The sequence below is a fragment of the Haemorhous mexicanus genome, chromosome 16 (genome assembly GCF_027477595.1).
Source record: "Haemorhous mexicanus isolate bHaeMex1 chromosome 16, bHaeMex1.pri, whole genome shotgun sequence".
NCBI classification, from domain to species: Eukaryota; Metazoa; Chordata; class Aves; order Passeriformes; family Fringillidae; genus Haemorhous; species Haemorhous mexicanus.
The window spans coordinates 9,933,841-9,957,948 of NC_082356.1; the positions used below are offsets into that span (position 1 = coordinate 9,933,841).

Below are 24,108 nucleotides of genomic sequence, written 5' to 3' on the forward strand. Positions count from 1 at the left end.
CGGCCCCTTTGGGACCAGTCCCGGTGCTGGGGGGCCCGGCCCACTCACAGGGGCGTGACACAGACACGGGCAGGCATGCTGCTCAGTCCCCTGGGGCATGCTGCCATCAGGAGTCCCTGAGGAGGGGGTGGGCATTCAACTCCCTCTCGGAGGAATTGGTGGCAACTCAGCTTGCCAAGTGCTTGCCACATCATCTTTATGTCCTACTCCATGCTGGACTGTTCTGTGTTCATCTTGCTCACCTCCTCATGGAGACCCTGACACAAACCCATGGCCTAGGACCCCTTATCCTTCCATTTGGAGCCCATCACACAGCCAGGTCAGCAGGGATGGATCCAGCACCTCCTGCCCAAGCCAGGCTCTGTGCTGGATCATGGAATCCCCTCTGAAAAGCAAAGACCTGCTGCCCTCTGGCAGTCTGAAGTCATTCCCCTGTTTGTCCTGGCCCTCCAGACGCTTGTCCAAAGCCCCTCTCAGTCTCTCTTGGAAGCCCTTTAGGCACTAGAAGAGGCTCTAAGGTCTCCCTGGAGCCTTTCCTTCTCCAAGCTGACCACCCTCAGCTCTCACCCTTTCCTCACAGGAGAGGGCTCCAGCCCTGGGAATATCTTCATGGTCTCCTCTGGATTTGGTCAAACAGCTCCATGTCCTTCCTGTGCTGAGACCCCAGGGCTGGAGGCAGCTCTGTGTCACAGCACATGTCGCAGTTGAGATGGCCACCATACACAGAGAATCACCACACAATATCAGAAAGCTCCAACCCACACACTGTAACACCTCACCTCTTTAGAAGGCTGCAAGCATCTGCCCTTCTTCTCCTTCAGCCCAACCTTTCATAGTCCTCCTGTTCATGCACTGCACCTGTGTGCCCTCTGCTCCCTTTGGTGGTTGGTCAGTGCCCCTGGGCACTCCAGAGCTCATTGCTGTCAGTGCTGCTCAGAGCTGTGCCCAGTGGGATGAGGCTGGGCCCAGCCCCACTCCCAGTCACCACAAACTGTGTGCCTACAGCTTTGCAGATGTTCAGGTCTCACCCTGAACTCCCTGTCCTTCTGCCCACGCTGTGTGATCAGCCCAGCACATGGTTGGTTTCTGGGGGTGAGTGCACATGGCCAAGGCATGTCCAGCTCCCACCCACCGGTATCCACAGCTCCTCCTTGGCAGGGCTGCTCTCAATCCCTTCATCCCCCAAGCTGGACTGATGCTGGGGGTTGCCCTCACCCAGGTGCAGCATCAGCACTTGGCCTTGTTGAACCTCATGAGGCTTCCATGGGCCACTTCCTCAGTTTGTCCAGGTCCCTCTGCATCATTCAGTCCTTCAGGTGAGGCATTGCACCCTCAGCTTGGTGCCATCTGCAAACTTGCTGAGGTGCACTCGATCCCTTCATCCATGTCATTCATAAAAATATTACACAGTACTGATCCCTGTACAGACCCTGAGGATCACTTGCTTTCTCCTAAGTGTACCAGGACACTGGAAGACCATGTGGGACAAAGTGGGTGGCATCATGTCAAGAGACAGTGCTTAGGATCACCACGGTCATGGCTAAATCTTGGATCTCTTTTTATTGCATGTAATAAACCAGTCTGCATTTGTATCTCTCTTTTCATGTGCTGCAACTCCTGAAAAACAGAAAGAGATTTCCTCCAAAACAGAAAAATAATCTCAGAAAGTTTTCTTGGAAGAGTCTGGGGCTGCCACCCAAGATGTCAGGTCCCAAAACCATAGATCAAAAGACTCCAGATGCCTGGGATGAATCTTGAATAGATTCCAAACCTGAGAGTTTCTCCAAAGGAAAAAAAATCACCTCAGCTAACATCCTGGGAGTAGTCTAGGACTGACACCTGGGATCTCTGAAATCAGAGATCAAAACACTCTAGAAGATCCCTGGGAAGAGTGCCAGAGGACTCCTGGAAGAAGCAGTTTCTATCAAACAAGAATTGTACTAAATATATCCTGTATCTACTTGATCTCTTCTGCATGTGCTCAATCCAAAATTGCAGCTTGGAGCAGATTTTAACAATAGGTGAAATCCACACAGCCATGTCCTCTCAAGACACATCACCACATGACACTTGAATAATTCAGTTTCAGCAAGAAGAAATTTAAATGCAGAGTAATATCACAGACAGGTATAAAGAGGTCCATAATTTGGAAAAGGCAAACAGGGCTGAGTTGAGACAGCCTGAGTTGAATCTTCTTAAATAAATAAGTTTTTCTGTCTTGCTTATCTGCATGAGCGTAAGCAGCAGGATGAGGGAAGTGATCATTCCCCTTTAGTGAGCTGCTTCCTTGATTACATTTTTCTGTGGCTAAATGCTTTAGAGGAGGCACAGGCTCCCAGCATGGTTTGGTGGATATGGTGCTCACACGTCTGGGGACAGGCAAGCCAAGCCACATGACATGAGGCTGCTGTGCCAGCTCCCCTCTGCCTGGGACACACACTAGCAGACAGAAAGGAGAATACAGTGAAGTTCCTCTTGCATCACCCTTAGCAATTTCTTATCCCATCTGACTTCCAGCTCTGACAATGACCTGTGAATGCCCCAGGGCACCACGGTCTGAGTTGGGGGAAGCCTGGAGCCCTGGGCTCAGGCTGTGCCATGATGCCAACCACCTCACAGCTTTCTGCTTCAGCTGCCCCTTCTCCAAGGGCTGGTGGTGACTTCACCTGCGGAAGGTAGGTGTCACCAGCTGGGGGACAGAACAATAAGAAAATTAAGCAAAGCACTCCTTTTCTTACACATCTGGGGGAGGACAGGTGTCCTTCCCCTCCCAGCATGGGCTCCAGAGTAGAGCGAGTAACTCAAAGGCCATCACTGGCACCCACAGTACAGAGGTCAGCTCAGCAGGGATTGTGCGGTGCCCCCCAAGCCCCAGTGGTGGGCACAGGGGAGACCCCAAATCCCACACTCTTGGTATAGACAGACAGACTGTGACAATAAAGGCAGCCTTGCGACCCAGGATGAGAGTCTGTCCAAATGTGAAATACAACACAGCTCGGCAGCTTCATCTGATCTTCAAAATGGTCTGAAAAGGCACTTCACTCCCCATCTGGGGATGGGGAACATACCTGGAAAAAACCTTAGAAAGGGAATGTTTAGAAGAGGTTCAACAGCAAGCAGAGGCTCTGCAGCACCGGCACAGCACCCTTCCCTGGCAGAGGCAGCAGTCCACATGCTAAGGTCAGCATGGAGATATCCCATGCAACACACACCGCCACGGCCCCACACAGACACCGGGATCCAAGACAAGTCCAGGGCTGCAGGTTCAAGTAGACAGGGCTCCCTGCTCCTCCTGCCCTGCCCCAGCCGAGGGGCTGGCTCTGGCTCTGGCTGGCAGCTGCCCAGCCAGGGGGCTGTTGGGATGCAGCCGGCAGAACCGCCCCAGCGTCCAGATGGGGAAGATGTTGCGGTACGCGGTGTAACTGATGGCACACGACTTGTTGAACACCCCAGCAATGTTCTCCTGAGAGACAAGCAGAGAGCAGAATGGTATGAGTGACAGGGGACTGCTGCGTGTTCAGGAACTTCTTGGAAAGACTAAAGATGTACCTGAGGCCAGTCCCCGTTGGGCAGCTGCTTATCCATCAACACTTTAATGCCCCTTTCCAGCACACTGATGTCAGGGTACCTACAAAGCACAAGGGAAATGTAAGCATCTTTATCCAAACATCTGCAAACCCTCATCCACATGTCTGGGGAGCTCAACTACCTCCAGGCTGCCCTGAGCTTGCCCCAGGCATGCTGAGTGCTTTGGGACCCTCCCCACAACCCCAAGACACTAAATAATATGAATACGGCACCATTTTCCCAGGCTGGAGGCCTGCAGTCATGATCAAAAGCTTTGCTTTGCACTGGGTCACACCAGCCAGGCCCAGGGCCACCCAACCCAGCTTGATCTCTTTTCCCTGAGCACTGGGGCTACTCTTACCTGACAGCCATGAGCCCCAGCAGGGCCCAACAGGTGTTGTGGATCTGTGACTCGGCACTCTGCACATATGTGTGCTTCTCGCAGGACTCGAATCATCTCCCCACCTGCCATCTGCTTGGAGATCAGGAACTGGCAGGCCTGGGCCACTTCTTGGCAGACAGTCCTGCAGGGATGGGAGCCAGAATCAAGACAGGACTGGGGACAGAGAGTATTTGGATGCTCACAGTTCTCAGCTGCAAAGAGAAGAAGTGCCCATGGCTGGGACTGCCCTGAGTTTGAGGGTGAGGCAGCAAGTATGCCCTGGCCATACTGCAGGCACTGGATTTGGGAGGAGCAGTCCCTGAGGCAGGAGAGCCCATGCACAGCCAGGGATCCATCCAGCTCCACCACAGAGTCCTGCCCTGGCCCAGGAGGTAGGCAGGGCTAGAGTACCCAGACATTCCCTTCGCACCCGTCATGGTATGTGTGCTGCATGCTGGCAAACGCCTCCAGACCAAACCAGGTGCCGTAGGTGAAACAAACCCCCCAGCTCCTAGAAGAAGGGGAGAGCAGCACTGTCAGGGGTGAAGGCCACAGGGAGAGGCAGGCTGCAACACAGCTGTGTTCACAGCAGAGCAGAGCCAGGCACAGAGCTACAGCCTGCCTTCCCCTATTACCCAACCATGCCCAGTCCCACCAGCACCTGCTCCCAGCTAACTCAGGTGTCAGCAGAACTGGGACCACAGGAGCTGGAGCCACCCCAAACTTCTCTGCGTCTTGTACCTGTTCTGCCTGGGCTGGAGGGAGGTTAACTGAGAGCAAAGCAGAGCAGCTAGAGGAGGATCAGCCCTTCTTTTCCCTCCCACGGATCCTGCCAGCCAGGAATGCTTGCCATGATGATCCCTCTCCCACTGGGGCAGCCAAAAGAAAACGGGGTGCTGGGAACACCACCTACCCTTCCCAGGACCCATCCGCTCGCTGCTTCTTGCGACAGAAATCCAGGCCCTTCTGCAGAGTCTCCCTGGACAGGAAAGAAGTCATCCATTTCAGAAACAACTCAACCTCAGTGTTTGCTTCACTGGGGGCTCCATCAGCCCCTCTGAGGCTTGGATGGGTCCCATTATTGGAGGGCACAAGAGACAAGAGCATGCCGACAGGCAGCTACATTGTTTAGGAGGCCATGGCAGGCAGCTTGGGACACTGAGCCTGCCTTCTCCCCGGGCCAGCTCTCATCTCAGTGCCTCACCTGATCTCCACGGCTTGGTGCTCAGGGAACTGGCTCTGGAAGTGTCTCAGTGCCTGCATGACAGCGGATGTGCATTCCACGTATGTGTAGTCAAACATGATGTCACCTGCCAGCAGGCAATGGGTATCAGTGCCACAGCCCCTGTGTGGGCAAGCCTCCAGGCCAGCTGCTGCCAGCCTGCCCCAGACCCAGGGCACATTGATCCCCTGTCAGGCACCCACTGGGCATGGTAAGCCCAGGCCACTTTGTCCCTTCTCAGTGGGCAGGACAACCAACCCCCAGAGCTGCCCTTACCAAACACCTCCGAGGGGTTTAGCAGCTCCAGTAAGTGGCCTCCTCGCCTGGTTTCATAAGTGGCAAAGCCTCCATCAGAGTTCCTCATGCTCAGCAACTGCCCAGACAAGCAGAGAGGGGGGGTGGTACAACCTCATGGGCAGTACTACTCCAGTCTGGCCCCAAGCCAGCTGTGAGGATAAAGTCAGACCTACAGATCTATGGGGCAGGCAGAAAACCAAGTCCCAAACCACCGTGACAAAGCAAGCTCAGTCTGGGCCATCACATGACATTAGGTCACATAGGCAGCTCTGAATCAAGTGAGGGTGGAAACCTCCAGGAGCACATGGCTTTGGATCTGCTGTGGTTCTCCAAAGGGAAAGCAGAGCACCGTGTTGCTTTTGGAAAAGCTGAGCAGAGCTGGATGAAGCTGAGCAGGAGCCTGAAGTGGCACCTAAAGGCCTCTCACTGCTTCTGCTCCATCAGCCTGATTGCAGGGCTCTTTCAGAATACGTTTCCTGCAGTGCCAATGCCATTGATGAGAAGTGATTCCAGCACAAAGTGCAGAAGACTCAGCCCCTGAGCTGTGACTGTAAGCTGCACAAAGGGAGCCAAACTGGCTGAGAGAGGCAGAGATTCCTACCAGGAGCCAAGATTAACCAAGGAGACACAGGGTGTGGGATAGACTCAAGGCAAAGCAGGAGAGCAGGTAAGAACTGTACAGCCCTCAACATTCCTCTCAATCCAGAGCTTGCAAGAGAAGGAAACTCCTTTGGGATAGACACCATCACTGCATGGCCAAAATCAGGGGACAATTCCCAGCACAGGAAGATTTCCACCATCTTGCAGAACAAGGTGCTGAGTAATTTTCTTCTGCATGTGCTGCAGCAGAGAACTTGCTTTGCTGTACACTGGGGGAATGATAGCACTCTCCTCTTCCAGCACAGTGTCAAAGCTCCAGGTGCCAGCACTTACCTTGTCCTTATTAATGAGAGACAGCTCCATCTCAGAGACCTCCCGAGCGACGAAGTTCTGAAATACCAGCTCTGGTGGGGAAACCCCAAACCAGCTCTGTTTCGGGGCAGCTGACGGCAGCTGGAGAGGTGAGAGAGAGCAGGGAGAGCTTCAGCTGCTGGGAGGAAGGTTCATGAAGGAGAATCTTCCACTGATCCCCAGGGAAGTACAGACTCTGGGCGAGCACGTCTGCCCAGCCCACACTGGGCAAACAGTGGCTCACCCACCTCTGCTCTGAGTGATCCAGAGCTGCTGGGCCACACAGAGCAGGCTCAGGCCAAGCTGCTCTTTTGGCATCTATTTCTCCAGGTTTCATTCTCCACAATGCCAGGCAGCACTTCCCTTAAGCACAGCCCTGTGCCCATGTGGTCACAGAGCTCTGGGGCACTGACTGAGCACTCATGGAGTAAGTCAAACCCATGGATTTACAGGAGACTCAATGGGAAACAATTCTGGGATGTCCTTTACTCTGAGACAGGGAAACGCAGGCCCACACAACTGCAAATATCTTTTTTGCTCTAGAATTTAGACCTATCAGTAAGAAGAGCACAGGACCAGAGGAGGTGGGAGAGATGAAGTGATATTTGGCTGAAGCCAAAAGGTTATTAAGCAAAAGAATGGAATTTGTTGGTTCTGTGTGTTGTTTGTGGTTTGGATTTGTTCAGGTTGGATGTTGAGTGTGGCAGCGAGAGGGACAGGGTTGAAGACCTGACCAAAAGGAGGTAGGATGAGAGGGGAGGGGACAGAAAAGTTGGTGGTGAGCAGAGAATGGAAGCTCCTGAGTACCCATCCAATGGGAAAGGGGACAGGGACCGTCCCAGCCGGGTGTAAAGGGCACATTAAGATTGCCATTTTCTCGGAGGGTGTGAGTGTGCTTGGCTCTCGGGGAGGGAGACACACCCGGCTCAGCTGAATCCTCACTAATAAACACTTTTCCTTTGCTTTGATGATTTTGTCCCCTTTCATTGTACTTAAAAGTCAGTGTGTTTCAAACAGAGGGAAAGGCAAAAAAAAAAAAAGACAGATGAGGTGAAAATCAAAAGACAAGGGAGGTGAATGCTGAATGAGGATAAGGTTCAGTTATTTTCTCAGCAATCTGGGTAAAAGTAGAGTTGGTATCTCCTTTTCCCAGGAGTTTTAAATGGCTGCTTTTCTTGTCATTACTGCTACCTTATTTATTGCCACTGTAGAGGCACGTCTGGAATGACACAACAACAGCAAATGCTTCTGGAGCAGAGACATTGCTTTGAGAAAACTCTCCCCTGCTTTGTCTGCCTGCTTCAGCCACACTGCTGTCACTGCAGGGACACCAGCAGGTCACCTGTGGGACTTCACAGCAGACACATTCTGCTGAAGGGAGTGGCTGCAGCACACTGGCCCTTAGCTGTGCCCTTCCCTGAGGTGTTCCCAATGCCCCTCTCCAGGGCAATCCTTAACCACTTTGTTCCATGTCTCCTGCTGCCAATTTCCTGCTCAACAGCCCACCTTGGTCACCTGCCCCTTTGGACTGTGCTTTCTACTGGGCCAGTCCTGCCAGAAAAGCAGCTTTAAACACACCTCTAAGTAGGCACTGATCCAGATAAAGCACATCCATTCCCCTCTGCCCAGGGCCAGTCCCCTGCACATCTGGCAGCCTGCAAAATCTAACACCCCATCAGGGTCCAACACATTCTTCCAGCCCAAAGCAGGAATGCAATTTGTTTTGCTAAATCTGAAGTAAGTCCTGCACATCCTTGGCCTTCAAAGGCCAACACTGCCACTCTGGAGGGAATCCTCTGACCCCAAGCATTTGATGGTGACCACACCAAAGCAAGAGGAGGCTATTTCAGCAGGAGAATGGCAAATGGCAATGCTGTGCCTTTGTGTCCCCAGCCTTCCCCCTGTTAGCAATGGCAGCTACACTCCAGCACAGCCCAGCAGCTTTAACAATTTTTCTATTCAAATGACATTTTCCATTAATTCTTGTTTCACTAATTCTTCATGAAAAAAATGCCTGTTAAAATAAATTTATGACCTCTTGAGCTAATTATTGAACATGATATTGGCTATCAGAGGATAAAAATCAACCTTTTTGAACAAAAGGCCTTTTTCTTGTTTCTCTAAACATACATGAGAAAAACCAGAAGTACAAATGAATTTCCCTTTCTCTTTGCATGCACTACCACAAAATACCAACTGAAGTGCTGTATTTGTACCAGATATGCTTGGGCAAGCCCTGAGGAACACGACAAAACCATTTCAGAGCTACCAACTGCTTCTGTGTCTTGAAACCAATGCTCTTACATGGCTTTTACAAATATTCCTGGCCTTGTAAGCAGTGGAGAGAAGCTGTATGTGCCAAGGACCATGAAAAGGGTGCTCAAGACAACCCATTTGCTAGGTCTGGATGGTAGGAGCTTTCAGGTCTGGATTAATTATTTCCTGTGACACCTAAGCCCAGCTCTGCATTCTTGCATATTTAGTCTACTTTTCAAAGCTACTAAAGACACTTCCTGCTAACAAGCTTTAAAATTTAAAGATGGAACTTCCTAGAAAACTTTTTGTCCAAATACTGACATTGTATTATTTAACTGAACTCTCTCTCATGTTCCAGTCTTGATGAAGTGACACCACAGGAGGAGTCAGTGGATGAGAATTTAGGAGAAGCTGACAGACAGGAAAAAGAAAAAGCAAATCTTACCACAAACTTCAGTACAGTGTCCAATTGTTAGAATAATACTGATTTTTTTCTCCTGTGCTCAGTGTCTCATTGGACAGCAGCTTCAGCAGCTCTGACACAGTGGGATACTTTGCCAAGACAACACTCATGGCAGCTGTTGGTTAAAATGACTGGAAGGAAAAGAAAGTCGATTGTGAGTGTACAGGAATTATCCAAGGATCAAATGCTGGGTTTGGAGGGAACTGTACAGAGCCCTCAAAGCCTTGGGCCTGCTCAGCCCTGCCCTGCTCCACCCTGAACAGCTCAGATTACCCCACCCCTCCTGTGCTGCTCCCAAATCCAGTCCTGCCCATCCTCCCAGCCTGTGCTCCACGGAGAGGAGGCAGAAAACCTGATCAGAAGATCTGAGTGCAAAGCCCTCATCCTCCCTGATGAGGAGGGCTTTGCACTGTGCAGCTTCTGGAGATCCTTGCTGAGTTTCTCCATGTCCTTGATCAGCTCCAGCATGGAGCCAGAGAGAGTTGAATAAGCTTTGACACGCAGAGTATCTGCCATAAAAAGAGCAGGGGGCAAGCCCTTCCTGGCACTGGCAACACCACTGCTAGAGCATCCACGCTGAGGCCCAGTCCTGTCACACCCAACTGAGCTGAAACTACCCTCACAACTAGTGCAGGCTGATGCTTTTCAACTTTTGGCAACTTCCATTTGAAGCTCTTATGGCAGAAGTGTGAGGTACAGCAACCACGGCCACAGCACAGGCTCGTCAGGATCACAGGTTTCTGCAAACCTTCTGTGGAAAACACAAAACCTCATCAGGAGAGCAGTACCCGGCCAGCAAACCAGAGCAGAGTGTGCTCTGCAGAAACACCACGTCCATTCAGCTCCACCTCTAAATGACTAAAGCTTCCTAAAGCTACACAATTTATTATTCAGCCATAGGCACAACTCCAGGATCCAAACTGACTGGTCAAATCCAGGCCCAGAGCTCAGCTTTACTTACCCAGCACGGGCAGGAGCATCTCAATTTTAATTTTCAGTTGGGTTTAAATTTCACTGCATTCATTTGAGCAACAATGGGACAGTAATCCACCTCAGATGAACTGAATCACTCCCCACTTACACCTCTGAGTTTTAAAAAGCATCGCAACATCCACTGGGATGTGGAGAACTTAACTGCCTTTAAGCATTCATTTCTGCAACTTTTCCACCAGCACAAGACTTTAAAAATAGCATTTTAAAATTGCCATAGATCAAAAATGTCTTTCCACTCACAGTTAGTAGCAATACAGGCATCCAGAGTCTTTGTTACTACCACTGCAAGTTTCATGCTGGAGTGACACAAACAGGAATCAGGCATAAGCTCAAGGAGAGCTTTGGCTAATGTATCCAATCCTCCAATAGAAACAAAAGATTTCTGCACATCTGCTCAGTGGAAAAAAGAAAAAAATGTGATTTAAGCAACAGAGTCTGCAAATTCTTTTAGCATTTCACCAAGTAAGTCCATCAGAGTTTTTCTGTGCATGTGTCAGTCATTACATTTCTGATATAACAGAAGCTGGAGATACATTAATCTCAAGAAATGCAGTAACTGCAGATAAAATAGTTCCAGGAAAACATGACCCTGATATGTGCACACAAATGGCAAACATCATGCCTGAGTTCTACCTAAGTCATTGTTTTCAGTCATGTCACAAGGACTTTAATTTAGACACACTTTTAATCAGAACAGCTCCCAGCAGTTTTACTGACCCTATCAAATGTAAGCAGACTGTGGCTATTTGTGGACTTGAGCACAGCACAGTGTAAGTAAAGATGGTGGAGTACAGTGGTCAGAGTAAAAGTGGGAAGAACAGCAAATGACTTTGTAGAGATTGACAAGAAAGAAAAACCCATTTAGCTCTCGAATTAAACTTCCTTTTCTCAAATGCAAAGCTGTGTAAAGCTTGAGCTGCACTTCCAGTTGTTTGCAACTGTGAGACCAAGAAATGAACAGATGGGATGAACTATCTCAGGCTCTGTGCAACTCTCGAGCCACCCTTTGGCATAGGGAAAAACCCCACAGCAAATGTTCTGATTATCTTCTGGAAAAGTAAAAACAAATTACCCCAAATCAAAACGCAATGAAATCAACTTCAGCTGAACAGTAAAAATGAAACCAAAGTGTTACCGATTTGGAGAATATCTCTGAACTTCTTCCACAATTTTCAGAGCAACACGTCCCATTCTGGGGGTTGTTGACACAGGCACAGAGAGTGCTGCACACTGAGGACCAGAGCTGATAGCAGGGATCAGTGTTTTCAGCTGACAGATTCTTCTCAGATGTGGAGAGAGTTGTTCTGTTAATGAAATGCAAACAAGTCCCAGACAGTCAAGGAAACATAGCTGCAAACCAGCCTACTATTTGTCTGTTTGAATTGCAACCCTGTTCACCTGAACAACTGCAGCAGCAGGCTGATGCAGCCTGTGTCTCTGACATGGGTTTGCCCATTTTCTATAAGAGAGCACACACAAGACTCCAGAGACAAATGCAACTGCAGACAAAATCTTAACAGCAAGTTGAATTTACATACATACATTCCCTTTCCTAAGCACATACCCTCCCCACAAGGAAATACAAAATCATATCAACATATTGGTAAATAACCTTTCTATGTCTCTCTCTTTCTAGACACTCTCAGAAACTATGGGTTTGCATTTGCAAACTCTCTTTTTTGAACTAAACCACGTTCTTCTGTTTAAGGAAATCCCAGTGAGCAATGACCTACTTCGACAATTCAGGTTCGGTTACATGCAAACATTCATCTTTATAAATTCACTTCACCACAACATTGCTTATTGCATGTTCCAAATTTTGGACTGCAGATTGGCAAATAGAAAAGGAGTGTTGTTGTAACACAGAAAAAAAAAACAACTTACCATTATTTGACACCAGTACTAAGATGACAGAAACAGACATTCTTTTCAAGTTCACATCAGAATCCTTTTTAATTCAAAATAAAATGAGTTCTTCAAGCAACTCAGAAGTACACAAGACAGTGTACTTGTCAACAGTGTCTGTTGACAAGACACTGAAAACAAGAAGTGAAAACCTCAAGTAAGCTACTCATCATCCTAAATTATTAAGTTTCAGTTGTGGCCAGTATGTGGGGAGCAGAGACAGGGCAGGACTATGAAGTGCCTGAGGGCTTCCCCCTGCAGTGAGTTCTACACCAAGCAGGACCCTGGCAAGCTCTGGAACAATCCAGGAGTCACTGAACACTTGCTGCTGAGGGAGAGGGGGAGTGCAGCTGTCTGGTAACTTAAAGACACCCTGTGTGCACAAGTCAGCAAGGCACAGATCAAATCTGGGGATGGAAAGGGCAACTGGGGCACCTTCCCTGCCCTTGCTCCAACTGACAATCTTGTAGTCTCATTTTGTGAGACCAAAAGAAAATGGAGACAAAGCAGGAGCACAAGTAATGACAGGGGGCCAGAGCACACTCAGAAATACAAACAGTGTTATTTTTATTGCCATTACTCTCTAGAATAATCCCCAATGTAAATAAAGCTGCTTCCTTTACGATGCAATGAGCACTCGACTTGGCAAGGTTATTTTTAAACATCAAACCACCAATTTCTCCAAAGTATTCGCTTGCTTCACCTACAAGAGGAAAAACTTTTGCTTCTGTTTCTCTGCAAAATGAAAGGCTTCTATGATTTTCCAACATCTCAAGCCTTATGTCCTTTAGACATTTTTACAGTGCCCACCAGTTCCTTGGCATATATGGTGAACATAAATGCCTGCATTGTTTCTAAGGAAAAGCCTTTCTTACTGTTTTGTTGGCAAATGGAATAGACAGTGACCACAGCCTCCTGCTGAGACAGAGGGCAGTCCAACTGAGATTTAAGGCATTCCAGCAGTAAGGTCAGATCTGTTTTCATATCTAGGAGCAAACACAAAAAGCTTCATTAAATTGTTATCTTTTCTCTCTATTAATCTAGTCAGTATTAGAATAAACCTGTCAAAATGCAGTATGTAGGTGTATTTTAAAAAAGGGGGGGAAGTGAGCCAAAATGGAGCTACATCACTTCTATTCAGCCACCAATAACAAACCTAGAAATATTTCTGTCCATCCTTTGTTATTTGAGCATGAGCTCCTTTGCAGAGTAATAGCTTCCTTTTAATATTTCTGGCCTTTCATTACTAGTAACTCTTAGTAAGTCTGATGTAAACTACTAAATGTTAAATTCACAATTGCAAGGTGCATTAAGTGTAAATAATACAGAGCCATTAAAGTATTCAGAGTGCAAATAAAATTCAGGGTGCAGTTGAAAATCTGTGGAGTAGTAAGGAAAGAGTCCAAGAGCACAAGGCTGCTCCGTGGTACTGAGGTACAGGAGACATAAACCATGCAGCACAGCAGCAGAGCCCTCAGTCAGGTGGGTGGAGACAGAACACAAAATATTCTCTGGGCACCTACACACAACCCTAGGTGGGAAAACAGACTTGGAAAATCTGCTTCTTAGTCTTTGGGGTATCATTAAAAGACTTAGATGATAATTATTTCTAACAGTGACAGAAGGTATTGTTAACAGTAAACCCTTACAAGGTCTGAGGGTTCTTAAAGAAGTTAAAATACAATAAAAATGTGGATAAATATTAGCAAATTAAAACCAAAAATTGTGACTTCGTAATGGTGTGTTTTACTATGTGTGCAGGTTTGACATTGGATTTACCCTTTGCATATCCAATACAGTATCCAAAATGTGGAAACTAGGAAAAAACATGTTCTCCCAACTGCTCACCACCCCACAACAGGCCTATCACAGTCTACTAAAACTTTGTAAAATTGATGCAGATTATAATGACAAATTATATTAGATATCTTACCACACTGATTTATCTGCACCTTTTGAGTGTTCCTTTTTTTTTAATCTCTGTTCTTGTTCTACAACAGCAAGGAAAAAGTTTTTTCAGTTCTGTTCAGATTAGCAGTGTTTATAATATATGCAGTAGAAACAACATCATTTTTCTAAAATGCACTTTTCCCAGTTTTCTGCTTTTACTTTGTCATCTCACACACACACGGTTGAATGCGTTCTTACATGGCAGACTTTTCCTTTGGAAATACAGTCTTTGATAACAGCCCTGCATTTGTAACCACCAGGTGATCATCTTTTGAGAGTGGACATTCTGCAGAAATCAGGTCATTCCATGTTACCCCTGAGGGGCACTGTCAGTAAAGAACATCCCCTGCTCTGTGTCACTGATCACAACAAAGCTGATCCAACTTTCCTTACAAGAGTGGCCACCTTTGCCATCAGCCAACAACTGGCACTAAGACCAAGTCATGTTACTTAGGGGGTGAACACTCTAAAACATTCGGCCTCCTGCTGCTCAAGGAGCCACTAAACCATCAGCATTGTTCTGGCAGCACTGATCAAACCAAGGGCAGTGAGCACAGAGACATGTTCCTTACAGTGAGAACCCACTGAAATTCTCCAAAGACATTGCCACATTCCATGAACCATGCAACCCACCAAACCCCACAGCATTGCTTCTTCACAAACACCACGGGGCAGCCTCTGAGAGCAGAGCAGCAGAGTGACATTCAGCTTTGGAGGCACAAAGATGCTCCCTCAAACACGCCCCAAGTCCCAAACAGAGAAGGTTGATGCAAGCATCACAGTAACCTCTTACAATTTCTCCAAAAATGACTTAGCTCCAGGTAGAAACTTTAAATCAGTGGCAAATGCAGCTTAAGAATGGATTCATTTTCCTTCTCCAAGTGGAGCAAAGGCTCAAAGCAGAATCCTTGTCATCACTGTGCATCCATCCATTGAAAGCAGCCAGCCCTGCTTTCTCTTGGGAGTTACTGACTGCCCCCATTCCTTTGCTGCTTCCCTTAGAGAGGAGAATTGAGAGAGGTCATCTCCCTGCAGCCTTTCAGAAGTGATAACAGACATGCATTTCATTTCCTGCAAACCCAACCCTGCCACAACAAGGAAAAGCTTGCCAGCCTTCCTCACCTCTTTTTGTCCTACTGCCATCACCCTGCCAGCCTAAGAAAAAACACAACCCACCCAAACAAAAGGAAGCCTGTAAAAATGAGTTCGCTCTGGAGCTAATTGCTTTTCAGAAGAGTTTCATTTAATACATGTTTATACAATTATGCAATATAAGAAGCACAAGGGGTTTAAAACTGGATGTATACAAGGACACATCTTGACCTTTACCTGCATCTTTTTGACTTTTGCAACCTACAGGAGGTACGCAAAATAGTATTTATAAACCGGCCTACATTAATTAGATTCAAATAGCTCACCTCGGTTGTTGCATCACAGAGCAAGGTGGAAAGACAAACAACTAGATTTGCTTCAACAAACAGCTGGCAAATGTTGCATCTAAAATTCTTCTCCATCAGTTATGGAAAACAACCCAGTAACATTGCTTTAAATCTCAGAAACCACTCCTGGAGAAGTGCAGATCTGTCAATGTGTGCGCTCAGCAGCACCAGAGCACATGGCTGGCACGGTCAGTAGACCAGCCAGCCTGGGCAGGACTTATCCTTCGAAACCCAGGGAGCAAAGCCCAGAGGGGAGAAGTGCGGGTTGTTGGCGTCCTGTGGAAACCAAACCCCACAGCAGCAGCTGAGGCCGTGAGGACGCTGCGCTGTGGAACAGGACTTGGGGCTGTCCTGGCCTATTTCAGCTCCCTCGCACCCTCCTCCTCAGATGGGCCGTGTGTGATTTACAGCTCGTTATCAGAGCTCCCCTCTGAAGCCTTAGCAAGCACCCAGATCAGCCCAAATATAAAAGGGAAAGAACATATACATATTTAAAATAAGAGCGGGGTGGGGGGGTGGGGGTTGGAAGGCAACAGTCTAAAGATGAAACAGCAGCCTTCTGTGGGAAGGCTGGGGAGTCCCGAGGGGGGAAATGGGGCACGGCTCGGGTACCTGTGATCCAGTGGCGCGGGTGTCTCCGGGCAGACCCCGAGGCGAGGCGGGTGCCCGCTGCCGAGCGCTGTCCGGCTGAGGGGTGGGAACTGCGGGCTGAGGGGTGGGATCTGCGGGCTGAGGGGTGGGATCTGCGGGCTGAGGGGTGGGATCTGCGGGCTGAGGGGTGGGATCTGCGGGCTGAGGGGTGGGATCTCTGGGCTGAGGGGTGGGATCTGCGGGCTGAGGGGTGGGATCTGCGGGCTGAGGGGTGGGATCTGCGGGCTGAGGGGTGGGATCTGCGGGCTGAAGGACAGCGGAGGCCCCGCCGGGCTGATCTGGGATCTCGCGGAGCTGAGGGCAGAGCCCCGCCCGGCCCCTCAGGAGACGCCGCCCCAGCGCGTCAGGGCACGGCCGCCCTCGGACTCGGGACAGCCCTGAGCCTTCCCCTCAGCCAGGCGGGAAGCGCTTGGAATTGTAGAACCGTCAGAGGTGAAAGAGATCTTGAAGAGCATCAGTTCAACGTCAGCCCAGCTCTGACACTTCAAACACAGACCACTAAACCATTTGCCAGTGTCAGATCCAGAGGTCTCTTTAACATCTCCAGGGATGGCAACTGCACCACCCCTCTGGCCAACCTATTCCCAGGCATGAACACCTGAGCAGTGAAATATTTTTCTAAAGTCTAACCTGAATTTCCTCTCAACGTGAGGCCACTTCCTCTGGCTCTCAGTGCAGGCCCAGCAGAAGAGAGCAGCCCCCCCTCAGTGCACGCTCCTGTCAGGGAGTTGGAGAGAGCGGTGAGGTCCCTCCTGAGCCTCTTCTCCAGACTGAACAAACCCAGCTCCCTCAGCTACTCCTCATGGGACATGTTTTCTAGAGACTTTGTGAGCCTTGCTGCCCTTCTCTGGACACACTCAGCCCCTCAATGTCCTTTTTCCCAAGGGGCCCAGAGCTGACACAGCCCTCGAGCTGTGGCCTCAGCAGTGCCCAGCACAGAGGGGCAGGCACTGCCCTGGTCCCGCTGCCCACACTGCTGCTGATCCAGGCCAGGTGCCATTGGCCTCTTGCCCCCTTGGGCACACCCTGGCTCACACTGAGGCGGCTGGTGACCTGCAGGATGTGGCACTTGGCCTTGTGGAACCTCAATGGCCTTGTCCTTGGCCCATTGATCGAGTCTGTCCAAGTCTCACTGCAGAGCCTTCCCGTCCTCCAGCAGATCCACACTCCCACCCAACTGGGCATTGGCAAATTTACTGAGGGTGCTGTCAATCTCGATCTCCAGATCATCAATAAAGATGTTAACCAGGACCAGCCCCAAAACTGAGCCCTGGAGAACACATTTCAGTGCAGCTCAGTTTGCATACTCTGCAGTTGGAGGCTGCAATGCCCTCACAACAGAAAGAGCTGCCATCCCTTGGCATTGGCCACACACACAGGTGCAGGAAAGAAACCTTTTACTAGGTGAATATGGCTGACAGGACTGAGCTTTTGGGCACACACTCCCTTTCCCTAATGACCCTGAACTCAAGAAAAGGTATTTCACCTTCCAGCTCTTTGCACCATTGCATCCTCAGACCATCAGAGCTCCACCAGCCTCTCTCATCCTTTTGCACCTTCTCCCCACTCAAACTGAGTAGCAGCTTTGATAAGAAAAAATGCAGTTCTGCTGCCAACGAGGTGAGCCAATTTGCAAATGTAACTTACCCTGCCAAAAACAGCTACTGCCTTTTTCTTTCAGAGGCGAGTCATGAGAAGTAATGAAAATGTGTTGCATTTTAAACCAAAAAGGAAAAGAAACGAAAGCACTCACAGAGGATTTGGCAAAGCCAATAGGTGCCAGTGTGGCTTATCCTGTTGGCTGCTCAGTTATTGCAGCCCTTTGCTACTTTACCATTTGTCTTGTTTGGAGATTGTGCTCAGATAATTCAGTGATGGGTACAAGAGAAATTTAAAAAATCATAGCTGATTGCAAAATAATACAGCCTAGGAAAATTTGAATAGATTGTGAAGTATTTACATCAGGGTGATGACAGTTACCACACACAGAACAAAAGAAGCACTTTTAATAAAACTTTAATTACATCCTTGTTCCTCAAGCCTTACTATCCATTTGTTTGGCTGATGTAGTATTATGTAAAAATCCTGTTCAATACCTTGTATTGTTTATACTTTCCAACACTTCTGATGTGTTTTCTAAAAGCTGTGAGTATTTTTTAGTTTGAAAAAAAAATCTATTATTTTGGTAGCAACATTGCAGTTCTGTGTTTCCTTTTGGTACTCAGCTGAAAAAAATAAAGAAAAAAAAAAGAGCAGAAAAAGTTGCTGAGGTGGACAGTAGATCACAAGGAGCAAAGTTACAGGAGATGAGTACATTACTACAGCCACTGCTTAAGAGCATCTCTCACAAAAAGCAGACTGGCTACACTGTCCCAACTCCATCATTTCAACTCTGCATGACTTGTTTCTTGCTTGGCAAAGCTGATCTGAGCCATTTTTGCCTATTATGAATAACAACTAGTAATACACACTTACAGTTCTCTTGTATTACTGCAACAGCACTAGGTTCCCTTAGAATTTTTTAGGGCAATTGCAGTGCCGTCCCTGAATTTAAACCAGATCAAGATATTATTTGTAGCTTATTCTTGAAGGTAATTTGTAGCAAAAGTAAAAAAAATTATTGCAGATGGTCAGTGACTGGACTGTTATGTGTATGGGATGCACAGGATGATTTAAGTGCTGCTTCATTCTGTGTGACTCCAGGCTTTGAAAAGAGTAATCCCACTTGGCATTTGGACTCCATTTGGTCTCAGGAATTATGGATCCAGAGTAACTTGTTAGAAGCTTGTGAAAAAATGTCTCTGAAGTTTACAACAGAGCTGAAGTGTACAGAAGGATGAGAATTCAATGAAGAATTCAATGAATACTAAGAATAAGTTTGAAAAGCATATCCAGTTATCCTGCTGGCTATGTCCAGTGGCTGTCCCCTGCTACAGTACAGTGCACAATGTCCCCAGGAAAATTGTGAATGTCATCTTTAGACCAATCTATTCACACATTTTGTTTTTTGATCAGAGTTACTTTCTACAAATTACCAAGCTGTTTTGCCTTTTTGAGGCTCTTGGTTTTTCGTGTGAAGTATTTCCATGTATAATACAGGTGGCTCCTGTGTCTTGGTTTGGAAAGACAGGTGTTTGCTAAGGAAGGCAGGAGCCTTTCTTGAAATGGAAAAATGTAAACCCTTTCCTTCTCAATTGCTAAAAATTTGAAATTAAAGGGGGCTCTCAGGTAACAACATGGGAGCAGGAATAACAGTTCTTTATCAGGGAAGTGTCGGCAATGGAGAGAGACGGGGAGACTGACTCGGGGATCAGAATCCGATTTTATTGTGGGATACAAGCACTTATATACTATTTTAGGGAGACTAGTAATGTGTGCTACAGTGATTAGGTTACATTCATACACAAATTTATATATGAAACAACATCCCTTGCTTGCAGTTGTGGAAAGGGAGCCGGCTGCTGGCCTTGCTGACAGCTTCTGCCAGCCAGACTGGCACGGGCTGAGGCGGGGCAGCCAGCCTGACAAAAGCATCCATCTGTGTGGATGGGGGGTGCGTTTACGGGAGGAAAGGTGGGGATTTTCCCCACCCTTGGGCAGGTTTAATTCTCTCATGGAGTGGTCAGACCCTCCTCAGGTCTGTGAAACAGTGACAGGCTTTGTGCTTTTTCTTGTTTCCAGGTCTTGTTTTGAATTGACTTTCATGCAATTGTTCTCTCTTTTTCCCAGGAGGATTTCACCTGGTGCCCAGACCGGATGGGGAAGCGCCTGCAGCGTCTGTGGAGCACGTCCAGTGGCAGCACTACCCCGGGGGCCACGGTCTGCAGGGACAGCCCCTTCCAGAAGGACGAGGACCTGGTGCGTGATCGGCTCCTCTCCTGGCAGCAGCTCTCCAGAGGTGGGCACCCAGCTCCACAGCTCGGCTGGCAGAAGGGCTCTGGGCAGGCGGCAGCGGGCACACGGGCATCCCGCTCTTGCAGCTGCTGAGGAGTTGCTGTGCCGTGATTAAGCAGAGGAGGTGGAACGGTGCCTGCCACGTTGCCCTTCTCTAAAAACAGAGACTAGGACTGGAGGTTTGGGCTCTAAGCACAGCCAGCAGCCTGGCCCAGGCACAGGCCACGGCGGGACAGGGGGACAGGAGCCTGCTGCGACTGACCGTGGCTCTCTGGTTTCTCTCTGCAGGCTGCCAGCACCTCATGCCATGGGAACGGCACCGCTCGGCCTGCCAGGCTCGGGGGGCTGGAGGGCAGCCCGTGTTCATTTGCTGTCAAAGATAAATTATTTTGGGTTTTTTTTTTGTTATCGTCGTCATCGGAGCATTTCTTTCATCCTTTTCCAAGCTTTTGGCCTGTTGTGATAAATGGATATGATTTGTGCTAACAAAATCTGGTGGTTTATACCAGCTGGACTCTATTGTGTTCTATACCATGTTTTATTTCCTGCATAGGTAAAATAACATGTATCAAATTTGATCAAAAAGAGAAATGAGGGAGTGTGAAAACATGGATTTGTGGGATGTAGAAGATACCAAAATTCAGTCTTTAATAAAAAGCATGAGTTAATATTATCCAAAGAGAAGATGGGGGAAATTGTGATAAATGGATGTGGTTTGTGCTAACAAAATTGTAATTATATCAATATTTTGGGAAGAAAATTGGAAAGGTATATGTGATTCATAGTATGAAGCAGATGGGTTTCTTTGTAGATGATACATGTGGGAAACAGGATACAGGAGATTGGAATTGGCCTTGATGAACAAAAGTTAGGAAGACTCCCGAGTCAGAATTGGCATCAAGACGAAGTTAAGACAACTCCCAGGACAGGATCGGCCATGACATGAATAACGTTGGGACAATTCCAGACAGGGAGTCTAAAAGAGTGTTCTTTTCTATAAAATAAAAAGGCTTAATTGGAGCATAGTGCTTACTTACACAACACAGGACTTGGGGCACATGCACAGCCTGTCAGGTTGTTCAGAGGACAGTGAGGAAGACTGTTGGCCTTCCTCCAAGGAGAGCCCCAGAGAGCCAGAAGCCCCCTTAGCCACAGCGGGAGCATGCGCTGTGAGTGTGGTGATGTTGATTTCAAGAAGCAGAAACAGGAGGAGATTTACAGGAAAACATTGATGAATATGTATTAGCCCACAGTACATAAGTTGTATTTGGATCCTTTTGCCTTTTGCACATCAGGCAGGGTGGGAAGCCCTCCCCATACCCTGAGCAGTTTTGGTTATGCTTTATCCAAACCACTGCCAAATTTCTTTTTGTAACTACTGGAATCTATTTGATTGTATTGTTTTATCTCAGTTAAAACTGCTGCTAAATTTTAAGTTTGTGGTTTATTGAATTAGACATATGGGACCCCATATATAACATGAAGAATATGACTTAATAGTTTACAAAACCAAAATGAATATCATTCAGCTAAATTAACAAGGAATAGGAAAGCATTTGAGACTTAATCACAAAGGATAAAATAACAGAAATGATGATACTTGATTAAATGAATACGTTTTAACCTAATGAGTTATTAGCTCAGTCTCCTCTGGCTTTTGATCTCCTCCCCAGAAGGGGAGCAGTTCTTTGAACTCCTCTTCACAAGGGGCACAGTCTTTAGGGTTTGGTCTCGGCTTTGGCAGGGGGTGTTGTTTTTTGGATGATGATGACTGCCAAAAAGCCCCCTTAAATCCCCCCCAAAACCCCTAAACCCCCCCCACCAAACCTCCCCCCAACCCCTCTCAGGATGAATTTTTCATTCATTTCAGGTAATTTTGGATGGATTTGGGGGATTTTGGTACTTTGTGGATGCTGAAGTGGGCATAGGATTCAAATCCACTCAAAATGCCCCCCTAAAATCCCTCCAAATCTACCCCAAAACCCCTCAGGATGGATTTGGAGGTAATTTTGGGTGAATTTCAGCTAATTTTGGGTCAATTCTGGGTGGATTTGGGGTGGTTTTGGTACCTCCTGGACACAAAATTTGGTGTAGGATTCAAACCCAGACAAAATCCCCCCAAATCTCAAAACCCCACAAATTTTCCCCCCAACCGCCTGGTTGTTGGGTCGACTTTTTGTGGATTTTAGGTTAATTTGGAGGAAATTTTGGGTGGTTTTAGTACCTTGTGGATGCCCAAGCGGGTGAAGGATTCAAACCCAGCCAAAATCTTCCCAAATCCCCTCAAAACTCCCCTCAGATTTCCCCCAGAGCCCCTCAGGATGGGTTCTGAGGTAATTTTGGGTGGATTTGGGGTAATTTTGGTTCCTTTTGTGAAGTGGCGAGGGCCCCGGGTGCAGGGCTTGGAGCGGGGCTGAGCAGCGGGGCAGGAAGGGGGGGAAGGAGGGAGGTGTGAACCCCCCCGAGGATCCCCTGATGGGGACACCCCTAAAAAGTTCTGTGCCAGGATTGAGAAAAAAACGGGACCTTTGCTTTTTTTGGTCTTCAGGCTGTTGTTTATTTTTCTCTTACCAAAAGTTCAGCACCCCATCTGCACACCAGACTTAGCATACAAAGAGAAGGCACCAAAAGTCATAGGACACACAGGTTCAAGGTCTTTTAAAATCATTTTGCCTAATTAACTCTTAGAACGCATTTTATTTTTACCTTTCTACCAGTAACTAATTCTTTGTCTGCCACTCAGCATCTGCATTGCAGCTCTTTCCAACCAATCACCCTGTGCTCCCAACACAGCAGAAAATGGAGGAGATGAAGAACGAGAAGGAGATCAGGCAACGCCCAAAATCCTCTGTCTTGTCTTCTATCCACCCTCATACTGAAAACCCCAAAGCTCTCAGTTTTTCACCCTGTGATAAACTACACTAATCTCTATTTCACACACTCGTAGATTCCAATTCATCCCAAAGTCTTGGAAGCTTTCTCCATGGACAAAAGTTAAAAGCAGTGATCTCTTGGGGATCAGGACTTCTCAGGACAGGCAGGGAGACATTCCCTGTGCCCTGGGTTCCAACAGCAGGGGGGAAGGGGAGGTTGGGGACAGGAAAAGAAGGACTTGGGCAGGAAAAAGGGGAACCTTAAACAGCGTGGTAAGCGCCATTTCTAGAGGGAGGGCCCGGGACGGCGCGGCCGTCACCTTCCCGGGTAGGTGTGGATACACAATCCAGGTCAGATTTCCCATGGATCCGTCTGGGAAACATTAGGGAGCTGGAGATGAAGAATTCTGAACAACCTCGCAGGTGGTGTTTGTGACAATTGTTTTCCTCATGGATTTTTACCCCAAGGGGTTTTCTTAATTAGCCAATTGTGTGAAATGTAAAATAACCAATCAGGTCCACCGAAATCAGGACTGAGTATAAAAAAATGCGTCTCCTAATAAAGATGATTTTTGGCTTTCTGAAGATGCATGGAGTGTGTCACTCATTTATCCATGTCATTTCTGACTCAGCAGTGACAGGCAGGAAAGGGGAACATGGAAAGATGGGGGGGAGGAGGACACAGAACGGAGAGAGGACAGCAGCGCTCCCGTGTCACCTCTGGATGGATTCTGTCCCTTGTTCTGCCCTCAGGAAAAGAGAGACAGGGTGGCACAGAGTGTTGGGAAGGATGAAAGTTCGACAAGAAACTTTAACAGATATGTGTGCATGACAGAAAGATTTTTGAATGCAGAATCTGAAGAAGGAATAGAAATGAAAGCAAGTTTTGATATAGAAGAAAAGAAGTGCTGGGCCAGTCTTACTGGGTAACTAAGGCAAAGGCTGTGCTACTTACAAGGGGTTTTTATGGCTTAGAGCAAAGGATAAACCCACCTCAAACAAGAAGATGTTTTTACCAAGCAAAAAGATTCCATAGGCAAACAAGACTGTCAATACTGCAAATAGAAAAAAGGTCTCAGAATTTTCCATTGCAAGAAAACTGAAAAATAACTTCTAGCTTAAACTGTAAGGTACTAACTTTTAGTGACTGGAGAATAGTAATATGAATATGGTAATTACAGGAGTTATGATAGGCTATAGATAAAAGTAAAGGTAATGACTGGTTCTACTGTATTAAGATGCTCAGCAAAGCAGAGTATATAATG

At 47.6% G+C, this 24,108-nt stretch overlaps 1 pseudogene; it reads right to left on the reverse strand.

Moving 5' to 3' along the window:
• Nucleotides 1-24,108, reverse strand: part of LOC132334709 (zinc finger protein 850-like) — an 800,740-nt pseudogene that overhangs the window by 772,725 nt on the left and 3,907 nt on the right.